Source organism: Taeniopygia guttata, chromosome 4 (assembly GCF_048771995.1).
Source record: "Taeniopygia guttata chromosome 4, bTaeGut7.mat, whole genome shotgun sequence".
Classification (NCBI taxonomy): domain Eukaryota; kingdom Metazoa; phylum Chordata; class Aves; order Passeriformes; family Estrildidae; genus Taeniopygia; species Taeniopygia guttata.
In genome coordinates this window covers 39,341,523-39,348,528 of record NC_133028.1, presented here as the reverse complement: position 1 = coordinate 39,348,528, position 7,006 = coordinate 39,341,523, and positions in this window count along the sequence as shown.

Here is a 7,006-nt window from a genome sequence, read left to right as displayed (position 1 = left end):
CAATTTAATGTACATAATATTGAAGTTAGAATAAAATAATCATTCCACTCATATCCATTTAAGTCCAACTTCATAGACAATATTTTTTACTGAAAACTAAAATTTCAGATCCTACATTTTTCTATACTGAGAAGCATATTGTAGAATTTGACAAGAGACACATATAAGAAATTGCTTTATTATTGCCACAATATGCATGCAGCTGGATACAATTATCAAAAGTGTTATTAAACATTGCTATCTGTGCAAGCCAGGGAATAATTTCAAGCACCATGTCTGAATTCCCTATATATATAAATATTTCTAATCCTTATCTGTAGCTGAAAAAAATTAATATTTAATTGGTGCTGTAATAAAAGAAACATTTAAATTAAGGGACTGGAAACATGGCTTTCTATTGCTTTTTTAAAAAAAGACCCCACGGACTAAATATGGTCACTATCAGAGGTGACTCCAAAATTATTTTTTACCTTAAACAATAGCATCTTGGGAAAAGCCACATAAGATAAAAAAAAAAATATAAGATTTTATTTAGAAATACTTTATATCTAAATATACTTACTTAACTTTATCATCATATTCTTTGAAAGAATTGCTACTATAGAAAGTTTCTCATTACATATCTTCCAAGGCAGTATCTGGTTAAAAATATATGTATTGTTATGACTGAATTTTCCCAACATTCTCTGTTATATTTAGGAATATAAAACTATAATTACAGTATATTGATAATTGCCATTTAATTACCTTATTTATAAGCACAGATCTTTCCAACCAGAAAAACTATTTCTGCTTAAACAGATTGTTGAAAATAATTGCTGCTATAAGACAATTATTCTTCTCTGTACTCAACTTACTAATTAACTCATTTAATAAGTATCACTGATTGCCTCAGAACCCAATAGAAGCTACACTTCTTGGTTAACCAGGCAGAGTCCCTTGGACCTAATTTTGAGGAATATCTGGGAGCAACTCAAAGAGCACTTCCTTGCTGTCCTCCATTACCTCAGTGTCTGGCTTGCCTTGATCTGGTATGGTAGCAGCATCCCTTACTTTCTTTTAAACAAAAAAGAAACTGCATACCTCACATTCTATCAGAACAAGAAAATTTCCTCAACAAGAAGTAATTTTTGCCCCTATTGTTATTCCTAACAAACAAGCAGCAGAAAAAAGCCCAAGCAAACCAATCCAACCCCCTTCAAAAACAAGCAAATAAAAAATAAAAAAACCCAAGCCCAAAACCCCCCTTCAAAAATAATCAACAACCCCCCCCCAAAATACCTAGAGATATCTTTGCCTCTAGTAATATTTGATTGAAGTTTATCAAGAGTCTAACAAGCAGTAGTAAATTGAACTACAAAAGAGATTAAACTAGCTTGATCAAGTTTTAGTGCAAAAGCATTTGCTGAAATTTAAAAGGATCCTTTCCCAACATACATGCCTTCAGTGTCCTAAAGACACAAATTATCCTTAACTGCGAACATACAACTTCAGCTGAGGCTGTATAACATAATGAAATAAGAATTTGTCATTCTGTCTGTAGCATATTGCTGTCAGATCATCCATGAGCCCAAACAAAGACTGCATTCCAGTGTTTGGAGAAAGTTTCAGAAGAATGTGTCCATTATCAATACAAGTGGGCAAAAACATTTGCAGAAGAGGAGATGCAAAAGTCTTCAGGACCTCTTCAGAAAGAGGAGTTACCTGGATGAAGTAATAATTTCCTACAAAGCTGAAATTGGGTTTTTGAGGTTTTTTTTCCCACATGTTTATCATCAGACACAGAGTCCAGTCCCTCTGGAAATAATTGATATTAGCAGAGGACAAGATGGAGATGCTTTCAGTGACAACAGGCAAAGCAACTCCTTTCCTTTTATCCCTAATTAATTTTTCTCTTCTGGAAAAGTAGGTAATATTATTGCATGTGTTTGTAAGGCACTAGTAGAACCACTTTTTTTTTTTTTTCTTTTTGAGATATACTAATTAAATGAAAATTAAAAACAAGGCAACAAACCAAAATCCAAAACAAAGACAGTCAGTATGTCCACAGATCTATACAGAATACATGATTTTTGATCTTACAAAAAAACCCATAGTAAGTAATTTTGGATATCTCTCCTGTGTCCTGGTTACTGAGAAAGATCTGTAGTTGGGGTAAACTAAGTTAACATTCCCAAATCATTTAAATCCACTTTGTTCTGGAAGATGCACAACTCAAAGTATTTACTGAGTCAAGAAACAATGAAAGAAAATGAGAGTGGTCTCCATCCGACACAAACCTGTCTTTAACACTGTTAAAAACAAAGATAAACTAAAAGGTGGGGGAATGCAAAGTGGAGGAGGATGGGGAGAAGAAAAGGTATCCGGGTACTAGGAATAAAAGTATAATCCAGAAAATTGGTTAGAAACCCTTGGATTGGGACCTATGGAGGGCGGCCTATTATAAGATATTTCGTCTGCTTAACCAGAATCATTTTCACTCCAGTGAGGCAGCCAGGCCTATGTCACACACAAAGACATAGCAGACGCAGAAATGTAGACAGGGGAGCTAAGAAGCTTGTTTCCTTGGTGCAATAGGAGAGAAAAGACAAAACAAATGCTCAAGGCTGCACAGTGGAATGACAAGTGTCTTAAACTAAAAATGCGTGTGGCACAGAGATAAAAACAAGCTCCAGCAAGAGCCACATCTGTCATTCATGTAGGTGCTTATTTGATAGAACACCCATTGAAACTGGCTTTGTTATGCCCTCAAAGCACCAAAAAAAAAAAAATTAAAAAAAGGAAATACAAGAAAACATTGTTATATTTTAAGTACTCTCCAACAGTTTCATGCTCCTTTCATACCCCATCTGTCAAAAGAACTTTTTTGCTTACTTTTCTTCCGTCAGATTCTCATTTTTATTTTAGACTACAGAATTGTGGAAGTCCCAGAAGAATAGGAACAAACTTTTTTAAAATATTCAACGTCATAAGTAACATTTTTAATAATTTCTACCATAATAAATGCTCTAATTTAAATATACCCAATGAATAAATCTGTCCTATCATATTAGCATATACAGAAATATTCATTTATGATACTAGAACAGCTCAGCATTTGCTGGCCATCTATAATTATAGACTTACAGATTAGCCCAATATAACATGCTGCTTTAATAGACATTTAAAATTTGTATCAGAGAAGAATAAACACAAGACAAGTTTTTCCCTCAATTCAAATTTTTCTTCTTGTTTATGTATGCCAAACCTTAACTTGAGCTATAACACAGCTCATTACATTTTTTAGATACTTAGCTAAGACAGTTACTTCTGCTTTCATGGTCAAGTAGCAGACTTGAGGAGTGTGACCATGTTAATTACTCTCATTAGAGTCAGGAATGTTGCTGAAAGTTCATACCTCCGTATATACTCTGAAAAAGATGCAAAAGGTTCAGATTCCAAGCGGCTGTCTAATAATCCAAAACCCAGATGTTCTCAGAATATAGTATTGCTGCATTGTCACAGTTCTGTTTGTTGCTTATGTGTATAAGAGAAACACTTCCCTCACCTGATCTCTCAGCACCTTTTCATAATGTTTTTTTGTAACAAAAGAAGAAAAATAAAAGCAGGGCACACCCCTATTATAGCAACAATACCTCTGCTTGCTACAAAATAACATTCTTTAACTGAAAAATAATAGCAGATTTCTTAATACCTAACATGTTGGCATTTTACTTTCTCTCAGCAGTTACCAGATGAAAGTAGAGACTTATAGAAGCAGACGAATGATTCTCTACAGCTTGTGCCTATTTAGGACAGAATCACTACATTTCTTTGTTAGGCTTATGTTTATAGTTAAATGACTAATCAAATGATAGCAGACCTTTCTTCCTTGTTTATTAAACAGAACATTGAAAAACTTAGCCGTATTATTGACATATCATAAAATCCTTTAGGGATGCTCATTTCCTCAAAACTCAGGTAATACAATGTAATTGACAGTAGAAAAATGAATCGAGTAAAATTCTTGGGTTTTTTCTCCCGTTTTTACTGTATTCTGTTGACTGCACATTCTGTTCTCACTTTTCATGAAGGAAGGACCATTACTTCTGTCTCAAGTAGTTTAATATGGCTTTTAAAAAGCTTTTAGGCACAGTAGCTACTTTTATGTTAGAACATTTCTCAAATGTGTTCTGCAGGCAGAGAAGGAAGACAGTGTCTAGCAGGATGTGTTGATTGTTTCCTTGTATAGAACATGTAAATGGTGGCTGCCCAAACAAGATTTGTGCAATATATAGTGCAAATTCCAACAAGCTACTCATAACAAAAATTGAAGGGATATAAAACATATTTCCCACAAAAAACAAAATGAAGAAAGTTTAAGTCCAAGATTTTTGTGTCACATTACTGAACTCTTAGTGATACTGCATCAAAAGAGTAAAAGAAAATTGAATGCCACTTTTTTTTTTTTTGCCATGAAGAGCTGTAAGTAAGTTAATTGTAGCAGTTATGGTCTTATGGCAATTAGGACTTGGTTTGAATGGTTTCCTCCCTTAACCTGCTCTTAGCTCCTCAGGAACCACAGTTACCATAAAGAAGCCCAGGTAAATCTGATCAAATAAGAATATGATTTTAAATTATGAAGGAAGCAATCATAAAGAGCAATAAGCTGAAACCATGAACAAGACCTAATGTTTTAGGATTGGTAGGGACATACGGACAACATCGTGGTGGGTGTCTGCTACAGACCTCTGATCAGGATAAAGAACCAGATGAGGCCTTTTTAAACAATTAGAAGAAGTCTAACGTTCACAGGCGCTTGCCCTCATGTGGGACTTGAACCACCACTATTGTCTAGAGAGACACAATAAACATAGGCTAGGGCACAAGTTTCCTACCACAAGTGATACAGAAGTCCTCAATATGGGGAGTACTCTGCTAGACTTCATGCTGATAAACAAGAAAGGACTGGCTGGGAATATAAGGCTTGTGAGTAGTCTTGTCTGTGGTAATAACGAGATGATGAAGATCAGAGTCCTGAGAAGAAGAAATAAGGCAAAAAGAAAGTTCATAACTCTGGCCTTTGGAAAAGCAAAAGTTGACCTGTTCAGGAACCTTCTTGAAAGAATCCCATAGGAGGCTATCTTAAAGATAGGGGATGAGGAGACTTGTTGATTTTCAGGGATGACCTCCTCCAAGCTCAAGAATAGCCCATCCCAATGAACAGGATATCAAAGAAAGGTGACAGAAGACCTGTATGGAGAACAATTAGCTCTTGATTAAAAAAAAATAAAAATTGATACAAAAACAAAGTGTACAGGAGGTTGAAATGGGGACAAGTGACCCAGGAAGAATATAGGTAGACAGTATGCAGGGTTAGGAGCGCTATCTGAGATGAATCTGTCAATGTGATACTAGCACAGACTTGAACATGAACCATACTTAGATCCACTTCCTGTCTCTCATATTTAGGAGATATGTATCCACTTAGCATTGTTTAGCACTATACCCTAATGCAACTGCATTATAGATTAGTATGGATATTCCATCCCCAAAACCAAATGTGACCTCACTACCTTCTACTTATCAAGATCAGCAAATGCAGAGGACAGATATCTTGCCTTAACTAAAATGGACACATTTTACAATGGTATCTACTCTCCTGGGCTATTACAAAGAGAATTAGATGAGGGAACTCATAAATCTTCAACTTACATAAATTTCTGAATGTGTGTGACTGACAATGAGAAAGGCAGTACTTTGCATTCAAGTATTCTTGTCTCACTTGTTTAAAAAGTACACCACCTACTATTCTTATCCTTTTATTGTTCAGCCACCGGAAAGGTAAAAACACCTAGATCAGGTGTACATCTATTTCTGGTCCCAATAGTAGAGAAACCACATCCACTTGCTGCTGGCTACTGCAATCCTTTGTGGTTTTCCTCAAAGATTTAAGGGGAGCTCTTTTATTTTCTTGCATGTCAAAGGCAACATTACTGGTTGCAAAGTGAGTACATCTCTTTCCTACTAGGCTTTTTGTAGAGTTATTGTTCAATATGTAATTTGGGTCTGTCTGGATCAAAGAAGCATAAAATAAGCTCTATTGCTCTAAATTTCACCCCTTGTCTGGTGAAGACTCATCAGGCAACATGATAATTATTCCCTTCTGTGAATGCATTCTACAAATACAGCACAGTTTTCAAAAGATAGCAGCATAATTTGCAACATTCACTAGGTAGTCATTCCCTCTATTTCTCTGAGTCTGTGCAATAATCCATTATTCTACTTTTATGTTTCCTCTTCCTATTATATCTCCTCACACATTAGAAATTTCTTTATGTATTATATATGCATGCATCTAGGCAGAATGACCTGAAAATGTTTTATATATCAGCCTGCAAAATTTTCTTGTGGGTAAAAGACATTTTATAAATGGACCATATATTATGCAGCCCAGTATATAACATAAAATGAAATGCTGTACAACTCAAATTACTGGGAATATAAGCTATGAATAATTATTCCTAGACAGTTGACCAACATTAGTATTGAATTGCCACACGTGAGTCTCAAGGTTGGACTACTGCTGAATCTTGCATGTCAACATAACATGCAAAGAATACATGAGGTTAATTTTTTTCTCTGTCATCCTACTGAACTTCAGCATTGTTGTCTGCAACCACACCTTTGAGATTTAATATAATTATGAAAGGACTTATTAAACTTTATGAATCTTTCCTCACAATTTTTTGTCTTTTTGTCCCTGTGTTGAAATTCATGTGTAATATTCATGTTGGAATGTCTGTGTTATATTTATATTATCTTCCATTTTCAAGAAATTAAGTATGATGTTGGAGGAAAACTAAGTATATAAGTCTCATTGCCTAAAAAATTGTAATTGCTAACGAGAGGGGTTAATTTACTTATTTTAACCAAGCAGCTGTAGCAGGCAATACTTCAAATATAATATATATGGATAGCATTATTTCTCACTTGTTCAGCACCATTCTGAATAATTAGTCTCTGT